This window comes from Lithobates pipiens, unplaced genomic scaffold (genome assembly GCF_037356315.1).
Source record: "Lithobates pipiens isolate NorthernLeopardFrog02 unplaced genomic scaffold, aLitPip1_a1.2 Scaffold_8, whole genome shotgun sequence".
Taxonomy (NCBI): Eukaryota; Metazoa; Chordata; class Amphibia; order Anura; family Ranidae; genus Lithobates; species Lithobates pipiens.
In genome coordinates this window covers 272,908,630-272,928,023 of record NW_027507903.1, presented here as the reverse complement: position 1 = coordinate 272,928,023, position 19,394 = coordinate 272,908,630, and positions in this window count along the sequence as shown.

Here is a 19,394-nt window from a genome sequence, read left to right as displayed (position 1 = left end):
GGCTGGGATGGTTCTATTCACAAGGAACGGGAAGTAGCGGCAAAGAGGATGGAGTAGCCCTGGATGAACTGGCCTGGGGAGGATCGCAGGAGGCAAGATAGGCAGGTGAGGCCTGGGACTTCCAGCATCCAATTACCAAGGTGCTTTTCAGAGGGGCACTGGTCAGTTCGCTAAGGGAAAGGGTCTTAGCTACTCAGAAGAATCAGAAGAAGGAGGCAGCTCATGCTTTCCACTATCACCATGAACTGCAGCAAGAGGAATAAAAGTTATCTGTTCAACCTATTGACTGTGTCTGTTGTGAATCATGCAGGGTGGAAGAACAAAGGTATGTTAGCAGTATTGTATGCACTACCCACCAGCACCCAAGGGAGTAGTGCGCTACACACGTATGTATTTGTTTCTGCATGCGTGCTCGACAGGACGGAGTGTGTTTAAAAAAAATGTTTCTTATTTATTTTACCTTTTATTTTTTATTTTTACGCTGTTTTAAAAAATAAAATTGTGTCACTTTTATTCCTATTACAAGGAATTGCAAAGAAAGAAAAAAAGCATGACAGGACCTTTTAAATATGAGATCTGGGCTCAAAAAGAACCCAGATCTCATATTTACACTAAAATGCAATAAAAAATAAAAAAATTGTAATTTAAAAAGATTATTTAAAAAAAAAATGGCCCTTTCAGAGCTATGGGCGAAAGTGATGTTTTGACGTCGCTTCCGCCCTACAATGCCATGGAGAAGAGTGGGGGCCAGCTTCCCCTCACTGGTCTCCAAGCACAGCCATGTACAGGATCCGAAGGGCCCCTCTCCCGATAGCCGAACACGGGGATGCCGGGTTTATGCCAGCCACCTGTTGCCATAACAACAATATCCATCCTCAAAGTGAGGACGTATATCGACGTTTGGCAGTCAGCAAGTGGTTAAAAAAATATATATATTGATCATTCCTTTAAAGCATGTTATGCAGCACAGTGCTTGTGCTGTGTAATTTGGCACTTTCTATCACCTGAAATACCTGGCCGATCCTGCCTGGTTCTGCCCTCCCCGCCTGTGATAAACAATGATAAAACATGGTTTATCATAGCTGCTGAGCTCCTGACACCATGGTCAGTTTAAGTGCCTCTGTCATCTGCTGTCTCTCCTCTGTCAAAATGGGCATATTTTTTATAAAGCACAGACACTGGAGTATAGGATGTTTTCTAACAGTAGGGATTGCATGTACTTTACAAAGTTATTTTTAGCAGAAGGAAAGGAAAGGTGGGTGCTGTCACTAGCTGACAGGCAGGGAGGGGAGGGGGAGAGGACAGAGGAGAGACAGCAGATGACAGAGGATGCATATTTGAGTAGCGCCCGCATATGAAAAGGGTCTTCAAACCACACATGTGAGGTATCACTGTGATCGGTAGAGTGAGAGCAATAACTCTAGCCCTAGACCTCCTCTATAACTCAAAACATGCAACCTGTAGATTTTTTTAAACATCACCTATGGAGATTTTTAAGGGTAAAAGTCTGTCGCCATTCCACGAGCGGGCGCAATTTTGAAGCGTGACATGTTGGGTATCAATTTACTTAGTGTAACATTATCTTTCACAATATAAAACAAATTGGGCTTTTTTATTGGCCTTTTTTTTTACTATTGTGTTATTTTTTAATTCAAATTTTTTTTATTTTTTCAAAAAAAGTGTGCTTGTAAGACCACTGGGCAAATATGATGTGACAGAAAGTATTGCAACAACCGCCATTTTATTCTTTAGGGTTTTAGAAAAAAATGTATAATGTTTGGGGGTTCCAAGTCATTTTCTGGGAATATTTTTTATAAAGCACAGACACTGGAGCATAGCATATTTTATAACAGAGGGCATTGCATGTACCTAACAGAGTGGCTTTTTAATCACTTTAACACCTTTGGGCCGACCCTGCACAAATTTGCATTCATGGCTTGAAGGGGTTAAACTGGGGTGATGCCTGGAGCTGCAGGCATCACCCCAGTACGGTTTTTTGGAGCCAGCGTTTGGCTTTTTAGTGATAACAACCAACCATAAAAGCCGCTTGGCAGTTATCCTAAAGGACCAGGAGGGATGTCCCCCCTCCCCCTGCCTTCCGCCACTCTTCCTGGGCCTCCCGTCCCACCAGGAGACCCGAGCCACAATTCAGCGTGGCCACCGCCTAGGCTGCGAGGCCACAGAGGCAATAAAATACCACCAAAAGAAAGCTCTGTTTGTGGGAAAAAAGGGACGTCAATTTTGTTTGGGCACAACGTCACGTGACCGCGCAATTGTCAGTTAAATTAACGAAGTGCCGAATCCCAAAACGTGCTCCTGTCGGGAAGGGTCAGGAAGGGGCTGAAGTGGTTAACAGGTACATTTACTGCCAAAGGGTTATGTTTTGAGTGACATTTATAAACTGCACTCCAGAAATACACATCCACATAGAGTAGTAAAGCGGGTTATGTATGTTTTTTTTGTGCTGTGTTTGATGGCAACAAATAAATACAATAAATACAATGCTGTGTATGTGTTTTGTTCCAATGATTTACAAGGCTGTAAACATTATTTTTTATCCACATGTATATTGTTTACCTGACAAAAATATATCTTTGTCAATATTGGTTGTACATCAATGTCCAGTTAGCTGGATATTACACACAACATATCCAAAGCCTACTGTAGTGAAGTGTTCTTTTGTACGCTGTCTTTGAGGTTGATTACATTCAAGACTGGTAACTAGTGATGGATGAACTTCCGACGGGACGTTTCGCGAACGCGGACCGCGAACGTGGCCGATAGTTCGCGAACCGTAACGTTCGCGGCGGGCCCCATTGACTTCAATGGGAGGCGAACTTTGCAAACCTACAGGTCAAATTTGCAGCCACAAAATAATTACTAGCTGTGCAAACATAGTCCCACCACATGGCAAATGACATAACACATGTATGAGGTGAATCTGGGATCGACAACTACAAGCATTCTTTTTTTATATGTGAAATTGTTGTGACAATTCAGGACTGTGGAGCGCATGAAGGCAATGGAGGAGAGGGAAGGTCAGGGTAGGCAAAGAAGAGGGTGCAGGAGATGATCACCATCAGCGTGACATACAGCAATGACATCTGCACCGTGATAGAGTCATCTGACACCAGCACCGTGATAGAGAGCACTGACATCAGCAGCCTGACATACAGCAATGACACCTGCACCATGAAAGAGTCATCTGACACCAGCACCGTGATAGAGAGCACTGACATCAGCAGCGTGACATACAGCAATGACACCTGCACCGTGATAGAGTGATCTGACACCAGCACCGTGACAGAGAGCACTGACATCAGCAGCGTGACATAAAGCACTGACACCTGCACCGTGATATACAGCACTGACACCAGCACCGTGATAGAGAGCACTGACATCAGCAGCGTGACATACAGCAATGACACCTGCACCGTGATAGAGTGATCTGACACCAGCACCATGATAGAGAGCACTGACATCAGCAGCGTGACATAAAGCACTGACACCAGCACCGTGATATACAGCACTGACGCCAGCACCGTGATATACAGCACTGATATCAGCAGCGTGACATACAGCAATGACACCTACACCGTGATAGAGTGATCTGACACCAGCACCATGATAGAGAGCACTGACATCAGCAGCCTGACAAAAAGCACTGACACCAGCACCGTGATATACAGCACTGACACCAGCACCGTGATAGAGAGCACTGCCATCAGCAGCGTGACATAAAGCACTCACACCAGCACCGTGATATACAGCACTCACACCAGTACCATGATATACAGCACTGACACCAGCACCGTAAGCAGCCCCAGGAGGAAGTCAGCATAGCACAGGGATGGTGGGAGCCTCTCATAATGAGCATAGCACAGGGATGGTGGGAGCCCCTCATAATATGCACAGCAGAGGTACAGCCCCAGGAGGAAGTCAGCACAGCACAGGGATGGTGGGAGCCCCTCATAATAAGCAGCCCCAGTAGAAATATGACACCGCTCAACCTCTTTAAACAGAAGGGTACGGGCATATAGTATGGTGTGCTTTTTTTGGACAAGGAAGTGAGCCAAATGAAGAAAGAAGGTCTGTGTGCTCGATTAAAAAAACCGTTTCTAGACATATACATGGTCTACTGGTCACATGTGTTGAATTCCTCCGAGATCCATGCCTCATTCATTTTTAGAAATGTGAGGTAGTTAACACTGTCGTGAGCTAGGCGAGTACGCTTATCGGTCACGATCCCCCCTGCTGCGCTGAACGTCCTTTCGGACAGGACACTGGACAAGGGGCAAGCCAACAGTTCGATTGCAAATTGGGCAAGCTCTGGCCAGAGGTCAAGCCTATATATTGTGGGCCTATACCAGTCCTTAAGGAATAGCAGACTGTACCTCACTCAACCCTATGTACTGTAGTACCCTAGACCTTACCAGTCCATATAAGGACCTTTATGCAACTATTAGGTTGTGATTGATTAGCAGACTGTACCTCAGTCCCTATACTGATAAAGGACTGCTGCAGTATAGGGCAGCAGTCAGCAGTAGTGCACCTCAACCCTATATATTGTGGACCTATACCAGTCCTTAAGGAATAGCAGACTGTACCTCACTCAACCCTATGTACTGTAGTACCCTAGACCTTACCAGTCCTTATAAGGACCTTTGTGCAACTAGTAGGTTGTGAATGATTAGCAGACTGTACCTCAGTCCCTATACTGATAAAGGACTGCTGCAGTATAGGGCAGCAGTCAGCAGTAGTGCACCTCAACCCTATATATTGTGGACCTATACCAGTCCTTAAGGAATAGCAGACTGTACCTCACTCAACCCTATGTACTGTAGTACCCTAGACCTTACCAGTCCTTATAAGGACCTTTGTGCAACTAGTAGGTTGTGAATGATTAGCAGACTGTACCTCAGTCCCTATACTGATAAAGAACTGCTGCAGTATAGGGCAGCAGTCAGCAGTAGTGCACCTCAACCCTATATATTGTGGACCTATACCAGTCCTTAAGGAATAGCAGACTGTACCTCACTCAACCCTATGTACTGTAGTACCCTAGACCTTACCAGTCCTTATAAGGACCTTTGTGCAACTAGTAGGTTGTGAATGATTAGCAGACTGTACCTCAGTCCCTATACTGATAAAGGACTGCTGCAGTATAGGGCAGCAGTCAGCAGTAGTGCACCTCAACCCTATATATTGTGGACCTATACCAGTCCTTAAGGAATAGCAGACTGTACCTCACTCAACCCTATGTACTGTAGTACCCTAGACCTTACCAGTCCTTATAAGGACCTTTGTGCAACTAGTAGGTTGTGAATGATTAGCAGACTGTACCTCAGTCCCTATACTGATAAAGGACTGCTGCAGTATAGGACAGCAGTCAGCAGTAGTGCACCTCAACCCTATATATTGTGGACCTATACCAGTCCTTAAGGAATAGCAGACTGTACCTCACTCAAACCTATGTACTGTAGTACCCTAGACCTTACCAGTCCTTATAAGGACCTTTGTGCAACTAGTAGGTTGTGAATGATTAGCAGACTGTACCTCAGTCCCTATACTGATAAAGGACTGCTGCAGTATAGGGCAGCTGTCAGCAGTAGTGCACCTCAACCCTATATATTGTGGACCTATACCAGTCCTTAAGGAATAGCAGACTGTACCTCACTCAACCCTATGTACTGTAGTACCCTAGACCTTACCAGTCCTTATAAGGACCTTTGTGCAACTAGTAGGTTGTGAATGATTAGCAGACTGTACCTCAGTCCCTATACTGATAAAGGACTGCTGCAGTATAAGGCAGCAGTCAGCAGTAGTGCATCTCAACCCTATATATTGTGGACCTATACCAGTTCTTAAGGAATAGCAGACTGTACCTCACTCAACCCTATGTACTGTAGTACCCTAGACCTTACCAGTCCTTATAAGGACCTTTGTGCAACTAGTAGGTTGTGATTAGCAGACTGTACCTCAGTCCCTATACTGACAAAGGACTGCTGCAGTATAGGGCAGCAGTCAGCAGTAGTGCACCTCAACCCTATATATTGTGGACCTATACCAGTCCTTAAGGAATAGCAGACTGTACCTCACTCAACCCTATGTACTGTAGTACCCTAGACCTTACCAGTCCTTATAAGGACCTTTGTGCAACTAGTAGGTTGTGAATGATTAGCAGACTGTACCTCAGTCCCTATACTGATAAAGGACTGCTGCAGTATAGGGCAGCAGTCAGCAGTAGTGCACCTCAACCCTATATATTGTGGACCTATACCAGTCCTTAAGGAATAGCAGACTGTACCTCACTCAACCCTATGTACTGTAGTACCCTAGACCTTACCAGTCCTTAGGCCTCATGCACACGGACGTTTTTACAGCTGCTTTTTTGAGCGTTTTTTGCAGCTTAAAAACGCCTGTCCATGTTAGTCTATGACTTCATGCCCACCTAGGCGTTTTTGAGCTGCAAATGGCATAGGCGTTTTTAAGCTGTAAAAAAAAACCAGGACCAGTGTGTTCCGTTGCGCGGAGCTAGAGCTGTAAAAACGCAAATCGCGCAAAAACGCGCACAAACGCGCAAAAACGCACATAAACGCGCAACATATTTTCTTTGTTTTCTGAGTGCTATAGCCAAGAGATGTGTTTCTTTAAAAACGCTACTTAACGCTAACTCTAAAAAACGTGCAAAAACGCTCAAAAACGCCAATGCAAAACGCGTTTTAACGCCCATTTTTCCAGGCGTCGGAGCTAGCTTTGCAGCCAGTTTTTTAAAACGTCCGTGTGCATGAGCACTTATAAGGACCTTTGTGCAACTAGTAGGTTGTGATTAGCAGACTGTGCCTCAGTCCCTATACTCCTAAAGGACTACTGCAGCAGAAGGGCAGCAGTCAAGTATAATATTCTTTCTATATTTGGAAGAAAGAATATTATACGTGTACAAGCCTATTACCATACCAGTCCTGAAAAGAACCTTTGTGGACCTAATAGTAACAGCTAATGATTAAACTGACTGTCCCTTCTGCACACAGCGTCCTGTCCCTTTCTCTACACTGACAAAAGACATTCAGGCTGCTGCAACAATCACTAGCACAGCACTGCCTCAAACCTATATCCTGAACCACACCTAACACCTATACCATGATACCAGTCCTTAAAAGAACTTTTGTGGACCTAATAGCTAGCGATTTGGATCACTGAAGTCTCTCCACCACACAGCAACCTCTCCCTATAGTGACAGTAGAAAGAATGTAAAATGGCCGCCGGATTGGGTCTATTTATAAGTTAGGGGGAATGTCCAAGTGTCCATGTGCTGTAATGTCTCAATTGGCTGTCCTGTACCCCATGATGGATGTGTCATCATAGGTCAAAGTTCTTTTACACAGTAAACACGGAAGTCCGCCGGGCGAACAGCGGCAATAGTCCGCCGATCGGGCGGACGGCGAACAGCCGAAATTCGCCGCGAAACGACCGCCGGGCGGACCGTTCGGCCACCCCTACTGGTAACTACCATAGAGTTCTTTTTACAAACAGATTCTTCCTGTTGAGTGGTTGTTTCCTTTTCCTGCTTAAGGATCAGGAAACCCCTCAAGGCTATATATGGATGTCTAATGCCGTGTACACATGACCAGACTTTTCGACAGCAAAGGTCAGACGGAAAAAATCATGTGTGGGCTTCATCGGACCTTTGCTGTCTAAAAATCAGACGAACTTTAGATTTAGAACGTTTCAAATCTTTCAGATGGACTCGAGTTCGGTCAAAAAATCAGTTCGCCTGTGTGCTAGTCCAACGGATGGAAACTGACACTAGGGCAGCTATTGGCTACTGGCTATGAACTTCCTTATTCTAGTCCGTTCGTACGTCATCATGTTCAAATCTGTCAGATTTTGGTGTGATTGTGTGTGGCCAAGTGCGGGAGGAGGGTGCAGGTGCTGTTTTTTTGTGGGGGGAGGTTTTTTGCCACCCCCCGCAAAGTGCTGCCCTAGGCCTGGGCCTTGTTGGCCTAGGCCAAAACACAGCACTGCTCTACATACGTTGAAGCCCTTTTCTAGGTGGAGGCATTTGCAATTATATATCCATAGTCCACTCTTCCTTTAGCGAAGGCTCTGACTCATTTGGTTACCTGCAGGTTAGCGCCATAGCTTGTGAGGAGAGGGCAACTTCATATGACTTCTCCCATAACAGGGCTACACTACCGATTTTACTGATGTGCCCAACCGGAGGGCAAAGACAAATGCTAATTATCTATGCAATTATCTGAGTGCTGCCAATTTCCCCGTAAGTGCCCGTTCACACTACCGCGACTTGTCAGGCGACTTAGCCGCCTGACAAGTCGCGCTCCGTTCTGTACTATGGAACCGTTCTAATAGGAGCGACTCAAGTCGCTCCAACTTAGAAAAAGGTTCCTGTACTATTTTTGGGGCGACTTGCATTGACTTCTATACAGTAGTCGTTTTGCAAGTCGCTGCTGAAGTCATGTGCAGGTCGCGTCTGTGAGTCGTGCTGCAAGTCGTGTTGCCCCTGTGTGAACGGGCACTTAGCAGCTGCAGCTCCATCAAAAATTTAAGTTTCCAGAAATTCTGTGCACATGCACACTCTCACTTACATCCTACAATGTAGTGCTCATTTCCTCTACAGCCAATTGAGAAGCCCAAATACAGTTACATGAGGTCATGTTTAGTCCTAGGAAAATCTTAACTTCTTAAAAGTTGGTATTTGCAACAAAATTTAGGCACTGGCAAAGTCCTAGCAGAAAGCTTATAATGCCTGCTGTTCAGCCATACTGTGGCTTCCCGATGACGCAATTTTACTTGCGGAATGCATAGAGACTGCTGGGACATACAAAACATCACATCCGGGTAATGATAGTGAGCCTTGGGACGCACGCTCGGAGAAGAGAGACACAGCGATACCCTAACACATCTAAACCCATTCAAACTGCCGGAAAGGTTTAGTGCCAACCTATAGGCACTTGGAAATGTGAGTGATATGGCTTGTTTTTACTTTTTTTCAGAAATAAATGTACAGATATACTGCGCAATGATTGCTGTTCATTTTTTATGAGGGTGAACATTGTTCAGTACCTGGGAACAGTATAGAACCTGAGTGGATTGGTAAATTGGGAGCAGTATAGACCCTGGGAGGATTGGTTATCCTTATCAATGAACCAAAGGCGCTTTTCACAATAATATCTGGTGAGTGGCCAATTCTTATGGTGGTGGTGTTGTCACTGGATTGGTGGATATGAAACGCACAGAATCACAGATATAAGAAGTTGTATTTTTTTCACAGCAGAAAATTTGAAAGAAGGATTTATTTATATGTTGGTTTTCAGATACCAACCCAAACGTTGAACATTTTCTGTATAAATAGCGACAAAAGTTGCACATGAAATATAGACACGGGTGGATTACTTAGATACATGCATGTATAAATATAGTATTATATATATTTTTTTTTATATATTTTTATATATATTTATATTTCTATTTATATATATATATATATATATATATATATATATATATATATATATATATATATATTTTTTTTTTTTTTTTTTACAGTGGTTTTTTCTAAAGTGATATTTTTTTTACAGAGATATTTTACATAGTGGTGTATTGTTTGGGTATAAAGTTATAAAGTATAAAAGTTAGCGCAGTCAGCATATAACCTTTTTTGTTTTATACTGTTACTTTGCTGGTAATAGGAATATTTCAGGGTCATGTGAATTTTTTTTTTTACTCAAAGCAAAAGTTCTGGGGGTGAACCAAGGGCTGCAGCTAAAGAATTAGTTATTTGAGAAGTAAGGGCTTGGGAAATGTTTACCAGTTTTCTCATTAAACTTTAGCAATGACGGGTAAAATACCATGTTTTGCAATATATGTACAGACCACTTCACCCAGAGCCATAAATAAAAAGACATTTTAAACAGAATTTGCTTATGGTTGGCACATCTGTAGCGTAAGCTCACAGAGTTAGTAACATTCTTTTGAGAACTGAATTCAATCACTACTAATGAGCTTTGCTTTATTTTCATTGGAACATTTTCAAAAACCTGCAATAAAGCTGCACAAGATCTTATGAAACCACTGACATGGTCTTTAAACTTAAATTCAAGAATTGTCACTGTGCAAACTATTAAATAAGTTAACGATGAAAAAAGGGTCCAGTTATTATTTTATTTGCATAAACAAATTACTTAATGGTGTTAATGCTCTACAGTACTAAATGGGACAAGTAAAAAGGCCACAATCCAAAATAATCAATACTGTTAAAATCAAATACAGTAATAGTACTTAATTAGGAATAATAATCAAAATAGAAACGATAATACACTTCCATTTTCTTTTGTCTGTAATTCTTTTAGACAGATTAAGAGAGGTACCCCCTGTTATTTAAGTGGACTATGGGCAGAGCTATCATGCCAAAATAAAGTCAATAAGCAAGCAAACAAGCAGGGAGCATTGCAGATAAGCAAAGGTCACCATGAAGCTAAAGCTTTAATTAATCAGAAATCAAGAATTAGAAGATCAAGTCAGAATTAGGCCGCGTACACACGGGCGGACTGTTCGCCCAACCTTGTCCGCTGAACAGTGTTTGGGCGGACAGTCCGCTCGTGTGTGGGCTTTCAGCGGACAGTTTCAGCGGACAGTTGGACGGACAAAGTCTTTCGGAAATTCCGAAAAACTGTCCGCTGAAACTGTGTTTGAGCGAACAGTCCGCCCGTGTGTGGGCCTGTCCGCTGTACTTTCGAAACGAGCGGACTGTTCCCTCTCGGAAAGTCCGCCCATTTCGAGCACGTGTACAGGTAGGCGGGGCCCGCGAAGGAGACGTCGCGGGCTCCGCCGCCTGGAATGGGCTTAAAGGGGAACCCCAACGCCGAAAAAAATCGGCGTGGGGGTTCCCCCAAAGTCCACACCAGACCCTTGTCCGAGCACGCTACCCGGCCGGCCAGGAAAGGGGGGCGAGCGAGCGCGCCCCCCCTCCTGAGCCGTACCAGGCCGCGTGCCCTCAACATGGGGGGTGCCTTGGGGAAGGGGGGGCCGCGCGGCCCCCCCACCCCAAAGCACCTTGTCCCCATGTTGATGAGGACAAGGGCCTCTTCCCGACAACCCTGGCCGTTGGTTGTCGGGGTCTGCGGGCGGGGGGCTTATCGGAATCCGGGAGCCCCCTTTAAGAAGGGGGCCCCCGGATACCTGCCCCCCACCCTATGTGAATGAGTATGGGGTACAATGTACCCCTACCCATTCACCTGTGAAATAAAGTACAAAAAAAAACACAACACGGGAAAAAATATTTTATTGCACAGCTCCGGGGGTCTTCCGTCTTCGGGGGTCTTCTCGCCGGACTCCTCCGCTATGTGTGTGTAGCTCTTTTACTAGCGGAGGAGTCCGGCTTTCTTCCTCCCCGCCGCCGGCCTCTTCTCCCGACTTCGGGGGTCTTGTCCCCCTCTTCGGTTCTTCTGTCGCCGCTGCCTTCCGTTCTTCTGTCGCCGCCTTCGGTTCTTCTGCCGGGCCACCGCGCCTTCTTGTAGCTCTTTTACAGGCGGTGGCCCGGTCTTCTGTCGCCGCTGTCGCTGTCGCCGCCTTCCGTTCTTGTTCTTCTTCTTCTTCTCCAGGCGATGTTGACACGTCGCTCCCTCCGGCCGGAATGCCAGAGCCGCGCTGTGCGGTCACTTATATAGTGACAATGGGGCGGGGTCACATGGTATATGTCACATGGGTTGGTCACATGGGTTGATGTCACATGGGGACTATGACATCGTAAGGGGGCGGGGTCACCATGTGACCAACCCATGTGACATATACCATGTGACACCGCCCCATTGTCACTATATAAGTGGCAGCGGAGCGTGTCCCTGGCATTCCGGCCGGAGGGAGCGACGTGTCAACATCGCCTGGAGAAGAAGAAGAAGAACAAGAACGGAAGGCGGCGACGGCGACAGCGGCGACAGAAGACCGGGCCACCGCCTGTAAAAGAGCTACAAGAAGGCGCGGTGGCCCGGCAGAAGAACCGAAGGCGGCGACAGAAGAACGGAAGGCAGCGGCGACAGAAGACCGGGCCACCGCCTGTAAAAGAGCTAGAAGAAGGCGCGGTGGCCCGGCAGAAGAACCGAAGAGGGGGACAAGACCCCCGAAGTCGGGAGAAGAGGCCGGCGGCGGGGAGGAAGAAAGCCGGACTCCTCCGCTAGTAAAAGAGCTACACACACATAGCGGAGGAGTCCGGCGAGAAGACCCCCGAAGACGGAAGACCCCCGGAGCTGTGCAATAAAATATTTTTTCCCCTGTGTTGTGTTTTTTTTTGTACTTTATTTCACAGGTGAATGGGTAGGGGTACATTGTACCCCATACTCATTCACATAGGGTGGGGGGCAGGTATCCGGGGGCCCCCTTCTTAAAGGGGGCTCCCGGATTCCGATAAGCCCCCCGCCCGCAGACCCCGACAACCAACGGCCAGGGTTGTCGGGAAGAGGCCCTTGTCCTCATCAACATGGGGACAAGGTGCTTTGGGGTGGGGGGGCCGCGCGGCCCCCCCTTCCCCAAGGCACCCCCCATGTTGAGGGCACGCGGCCTGGTACGGCTCAGGAGGGGGGGCGCGCTCGCTCGCCCCCCTTTCCTGGCCGGCCGGGTAGCGTGCTCGGACAAGGGTCTGGTGTGGACTTTGGGGGAACCCCCACGCCGATTTTTTTCGGCGTTGGGGTTCCCCTTTAAGCCCATTCCAGGCGGCGGAGCCCGCGACGTCTCCTTCGCGGGCCCCGCCTACCTGTACACGCGCTCGAAATGGGCGGATTTGCCTCCTCCTTACGTGGGCGAGTCCGTTCATTTCAAAAGTTGAGCGAACTGTTTGCCCAACCTTGTTCGTCAAACAGTCCGCTCGTGTGTGGGCAAGTCCGCTCATGCAAATTTTGAGCGGACTGTTTGCCGAAACTGTTTGACGAACAAGGTTGGGCAAACAGTCCGCGCGTGTGTACGCGGCCTTACAGTAAGCCAAGCCAAACCAGGAAGCCTCAGTATGAGAAAGAAAACAGGTGTCAGAAGCATTCTCATGAGACACTGCAGAAACATGACCGTACATACTGTATATACACTATATTACCAAAAGTATTGGGACACCTGCCTTTACACGCAAATTAACTTTAACGGCATCCCAGTCTTAGTCCATTAAGGTTCAATATTGAGTTGGCCTAACTTTTGCAGCTATAACAGCTTCAACACTTCTGGGAAGGCTGTCCACAAGGTTTAGGAGTGTGTCTATGGGAATGTTTGACCATTCTTCCAGAAGCGTATTTGTGAGGTCAGGCACTGATGTTGACGAGAAGGCCTGGCCCGTAGTCTCCGCTCTAATTCATTCCAAATGTGTTCTATCGGGTTGAGGTCAGTTCCTCCACCACAAACTAACTTCTGGAAGAATGGTCAAACATTCCCACAGACACACTCCTAAACCTTGTGGACAGCCTTCTCAGAAGAGTTGAAGCTGTCATAGCTGCAAAGGGTGGGCCAACTCAATATTGAGCCTTACGTACTAAGACTGGGATGGTATTAAAGTTCATGTGTGTGTAAAGGTAAGCGTCCCAATACTTTTTGTTAATATAGTATAGTTGATGCTGTATACAGTATATACAAAACTTGCACTAGACACGTGCAGAACAAAAAAAAAAATAGTTTTGTTTCATTTCCATTCATTATTTACATAAATTTGTTTGGTAAATTTGTTTAATTCATTTTCAGAATTAGTTTCATTTATTCTTTTTCGAATCGATTCAAATTTTTTTTAATTTGAATTCCGATCGATTTGGAAAGTTTTCAGTTTTATTTTTGAATAGTTTTCTAATTCAAATCATTTTCCAATTTCCAAAGAGAATAAAATAGAATAGAATAAAAAAATAGAATAGCATAGAAAATGGAATAGAATAGAATAGATAGAGTAAAACAAAACAAAATAGGATGGAAAGTAAAAGAACAGAATAGAATGGAATATAATAGAATAGAAAGTAATAGAATAGAATAAAAAAATGGAATAAAATGGAAAGATATAACCATCTTCTGAAATTGAAATAGAATAATAAAGAATGATTAAAAAAATAGAATTGAATAGAAATAATATAACCATTTTGAATTTAAATAGAATAGAAAACAATAGAGTAGAATAGAATATAAAATAACACAATAGTATAAAGAAAACATGAATATAACCATCTTCCTATTCTAATCTATTCTTTTCTGTTCTATTCAAATTCAAATTGATTCTATTAGAATTTTGGGAACTGGTCATATTCTTTCTATTCTAAAGTTTTTTAATTATATTCTATTTTATTATTCTATTCTATTGTTTTCTATTCTATTATTTTGTTTCATATTTTATGCTATATGCTATTTATTCTACTTGAAATTCGAATTTCAGAATATGATTATATTCTTTCTATTATATTCTGTTATTTTCTATTCTATTCTAATCTATTCTTTTCTATTCTATTCAAATGTGAATTCTATTCTATTTTAATTTTGGGAAATTGTTATAGTCTTTCTATTCTATTGTTTTTTAATTCTATTCTTTTCTATTCTATTCTATTATAGTATATTCTATTCTATTCAATTTTCCTATTTTATTCTAGTCTATTATGTTCTTTTATTTTCTATCCCATTTAGTTTTACTCTATTATATTATATTCTTTTATTTTCTGTCATATTCTTTTCTATTCTATTCTATTTTTGTATTCTATTTGTTTATTTTATATACTATTTTATTATCTTTGAAAATAGGAAAACTATTCAAATTCAATAACTTTTATAATTCAAATTTGAAAACGATTCAAATTCGAAAACATTTCAAATTCGAATTTGAAAACTATTCGAATTCAAAAGTATTCGAAAACTATTTGAAAATGATTTGAATTTGAATTTCGTCCAAATTTTTATTTTTTTGTTATTTCAGATTTGTTTAAATTTGGTACTATTGTAATTCGTAAATTCATTTTCAATTCAGAATGTAACGAACTGCACATGTCTAGCTTGCACCACCTACATCACTTAGTAAGGGAAATAGAAGGAAATAGCTTGTTTGGATCAGTTTGGAGCAGTTTAGACCATTGTAAAGGTCGCTTATTATAATGCCCATTGTCACACAAGCAATTATGATTATTAGGGGTCACATCTATTTCATAGGAGGCTTGCAGTTTTTGGTGGTGGATAACAAATCACTATACTGGACATGCTTGGATTTTTTTTCATGATTGGATGATTGAATTTTGATATGGACTTTTACTAGATCATTAATTTGGTGTTATAACCTTTATGTCGCATGCTTGAAAATGTTCACAGTAATAATAACATTATTGTATGGGGTTGAATATATATATTCATATATATATCCTGTATTTAGCAAGTGCCTTTTTTTTATTAATGTTTTATATTATTTTAATGGGTTTTTTTTGTTTTATATTTATGATTTTTTTGCAACAAACAAGGGTTGTGTTTCTGTAGAAAAAGGCAAAACATTATTCTATGATTTGTTAGTTATTTACAAATTAAATGAACACAAAATCTCTTAATCTCAAAACAATTAAATGAACAAAGGAAAAAAAATCTGCAAATTGTTAAAAAAAAAAAAATAAAAAAAATAAATAAGAGAAAATGGAGGCTGTAAGGGTTCTAAAGCCAGGTTTTCTTGAGTTTTCTTGAGCCTATATTATGGGCAGGTTAAAAAAACAGGCTTTTGATTTGCACATAATCACTAAATACAACACAATGGAACAGCATTGATGAATAGAAGATTATGACATAAAATAGAAAATGTAAATTAATAAGCAATATTGTCACATTCTGTACAGAAGAGAATGAAAGTGCTTATCCTGTAAATAAAGGGTAATAGCAGTTCTGCATGCTCACTTTAACTCTGGGAACTTTAGCAACTTGTGCACCTGCTGTGGTTATGGCTCTGAACAATGCACTTATTTTTTCTTTTAGTAACCCATGCCTTTGCTTATTAGGAAGTATATATACTTACCGTACATATTTTATTACTTTGGTCTTTTAGTGTGTGCATTGTTTCACTAACTCAACTCACAGCATATTTCAGTAAACCTGGTAGGACTTGATAGGAGTCATTTTTTCATCACTCTGGCTATCATCTTATTGTTCTTTTCCCATTGTAATGAGGGGACCTCTTCTCCAGAGACACTCATGTTGTTTGTGAAGAAAAAAACGAATTGACAGTATAAATCCTCTTGAGCTTGGAGCTGTTCCAGTCACTGCATTCTGGAGAAGGTCAACATCATCATGTCAACTGAGTTGTAGACATCACACTTGACATTAACATAAAAAATGGCTTCATCTAGGTTTAATCTAGGTGATAATGATCTTGTTATATGACTTCAAACTATGATCATATGAACTATCAGGTAGCACTTGGTGTTTATGTGTGTGAAACCATGTCAATAAATATATGCCTCGAAAGCATAAATATATCAGAAAAAGACTTAAAAATTATTTTTGAATGGATTTTATTTTAATATGTTCATTTTTTAAATAAAACAAAAACAATTATATGTATATATGTATATATATATATATATATATATATATATATATATATATATATATATATATATATATATATATATATATATATATATATATATATATATGTATATATATATATATATGTATATATATATGTATATATGTATGTATGTATATATATATATATATATATATATATATATATATATATATATATATATATATATATATATTTTTTTTTTTTTATAATATATATAAAATAATTTTATTTATTAATCATTAAATATAAATATGAAAAGGGCACAACATACCAGCAAGTGGTGTGCTTAGGCCATTTTCCATATTTTCTGCTCAGTAATTTAGAACTAAATTATGACTAGCCTGGTTGTCTGCTATTTAGAACTATTTAAAACATATACCCACACATACGCAGGTGAATGGACCACAGGGTAGACCCCCCTTGTTAGCTGATATGGATTCTGAAAAGTTTTTAGTTAGTCAAAAAATGAGCAATGCTGGCCTTCCTAAGAAGAAATTTGTTTATTTACTTTTCAAAGTCTGTTTCAGTCTAATTGAATGCATAGTGCCACATGTCTTGTGATTATGTGATTTTAGTTAAGCAGTTCACAGAAAAAATAAATCTTTAAATAGCCACTATAGCCAATAGCTTGCTATAGCGCAGACCTCAATTTCCGGGAGGTCGTCATATGACATCCTCCCTTGTGCACACTCCCTGCAGGGCACATGTGGAGCGCGCTGTGATCACTGAGTCACTGAGACTCGGGTGATCACCGATCCTAGTAAGGGGCCATTCCCAGCCCCTTTCCATGTGATCAGCTGTCAGCCAATGACAGCTGATCACATGATGTAAACAAAAGCTTGTTTTTTTTTTTCCGCCTCACAATGCCCACAATTGTTGCCTATCAATGCTTACTAGTGGTGCCAATCAGTGTCACTTATCAGTGTAAGCAATCAGTGCCCATTATTGCCATCCATCAGTGCCCATCACTGCCACCTATCGGTGCCCATCACTGCCACCTCGTACATCAATGAAGGAGAAAAATTACCTGTTTGCAAAATGTTATGAAAATAAATAATAATAATTTAATAATTTTTTTTTTAATTCAGACTTTTTTCAATTTTTTAATACCACCAAAGGAAAGCTCTATTTGTGGGGAAAAAATTTGGGTACAGTGTGGTATGACGTGCAATTGTCATTCAAAGTGCATCAGCGCTGAAAGCTGAAAGTTGGTCTGGACATGAGGAGGGTTTAAAGGCCCAGTAAGCAAGTGAATATAGAGTAAAATTATATTGGCTTAAATGCTTAGTTGCTTATTAGATAGATACCCCACCATAAATGCTATAGGACTAAGATAAAGTTTTAATAGTATATTTGCAGAAGAGCCAATGGAAATGCAGCAAATCACTAATTAGTTAACAATATAAAATATTATTGCTGAGTCTGGCAGTTTTCACATTACAATTCTTAGCATCATAATGTTGAGATGTCTGCAGTGGCTTGGGAAAAAATCAGTGTCGATGAGAGCCCTGATTTCATGCAGCTTCTTTTTTGCTGAATGACTGTTCTCTGCAAAAGTGCAAAAGTGCCAAAACCAATAATTTTCCAGTGCCGACTATTCATCAGTGTAACATATTCTAGTGAATATGCATTGGAGGAAACAGAGAACAAAGAACAGAAGAAGCAGGTGACCATCAGAGAGTATTTACCCTATAGACCAGACCCATGGCTCTATCTTCATCTAATCCTAATGCTGGTGAATGGAGTGGTGGTTTCTCTCTTTTCATGAAATATGTATGACATTTTAACCCTTCTTAATAAAGTTTTACATCAGGCATGCTCAACCTGTGGCCCTCCAGCTGTTGTTGAGGAACTACAAGTTCCATGAGGCATTGCAGGCTGACAGTTACAAGCATGACTCCAAGGGGCAGAGGCATGATAAGACTTGTAGTTCTTCAACTATTGAAGGGCCACAAGTTGAGCACCCATGTTTTACATACTACACTATGCCAGTGCATTCTTTTTTGTGTTTTTGAAGTTTTTGAAGTTCACAGAGTGCTCCTCTCAGTTTTTTTCAGAAAAGTAAAGCATATTAACCCTCTAAGTGAGCTGATTACTTATATGGTGTAGACTTGCAAATATGCAGCTGAAAGCTCTGTTGTTGATTGCAGCATACTTTTAAATTTAATCTCATTTATTGTAAATCAATACAAGGAAAACAAATAAATAAATAACCTAGTTTCGACTCAATCGCCCTCTCTCTTTTGTACAGGCCTGATGCCTATGAACAATAAGATATAAAATCATTTTGATAGCGCACTGGACTATATGCAAAATGTGTTACTTTATTAATGGTATGACAATTTAAGAGCGCAGGAGCGCAACACAGCTGAGGGGCTGTCTCGAGATATTCCTTTATGATCAGAACAGCAGATGAGTGAGAGTGGAACCACAAATTACCCAATGCTGTTTTTGACTGCCTGTAAAAGGGGTCAAAAAGTTCCGGTGAGTGGTTTGTATGCTTGCATGTTGATGAACAGGAGACACTAATGAGCACAGTTGGTGTGGAAACATTGTGGCGTTGTTGGATTCACTTGAAAAATGTTTTAAAAGGACATTGCATTATTATTTTGTTAATATTTTATCGTGACAATTGTCACAATGTCACTAGAATTATGAGCACGATAGTTAATCTGTGATACTGAGAGCGCTATGATTTAACTTTTTAGTCTATGATTAGCTTTATAACGATCAGATCTCCACCCTATATGTTGTAAATCAGCAGTTTGGTCAATATTTTTTCATTTTTTCATTGATCACTTGTATATAAAATTTACAGTTGTGTGGGTGTAGA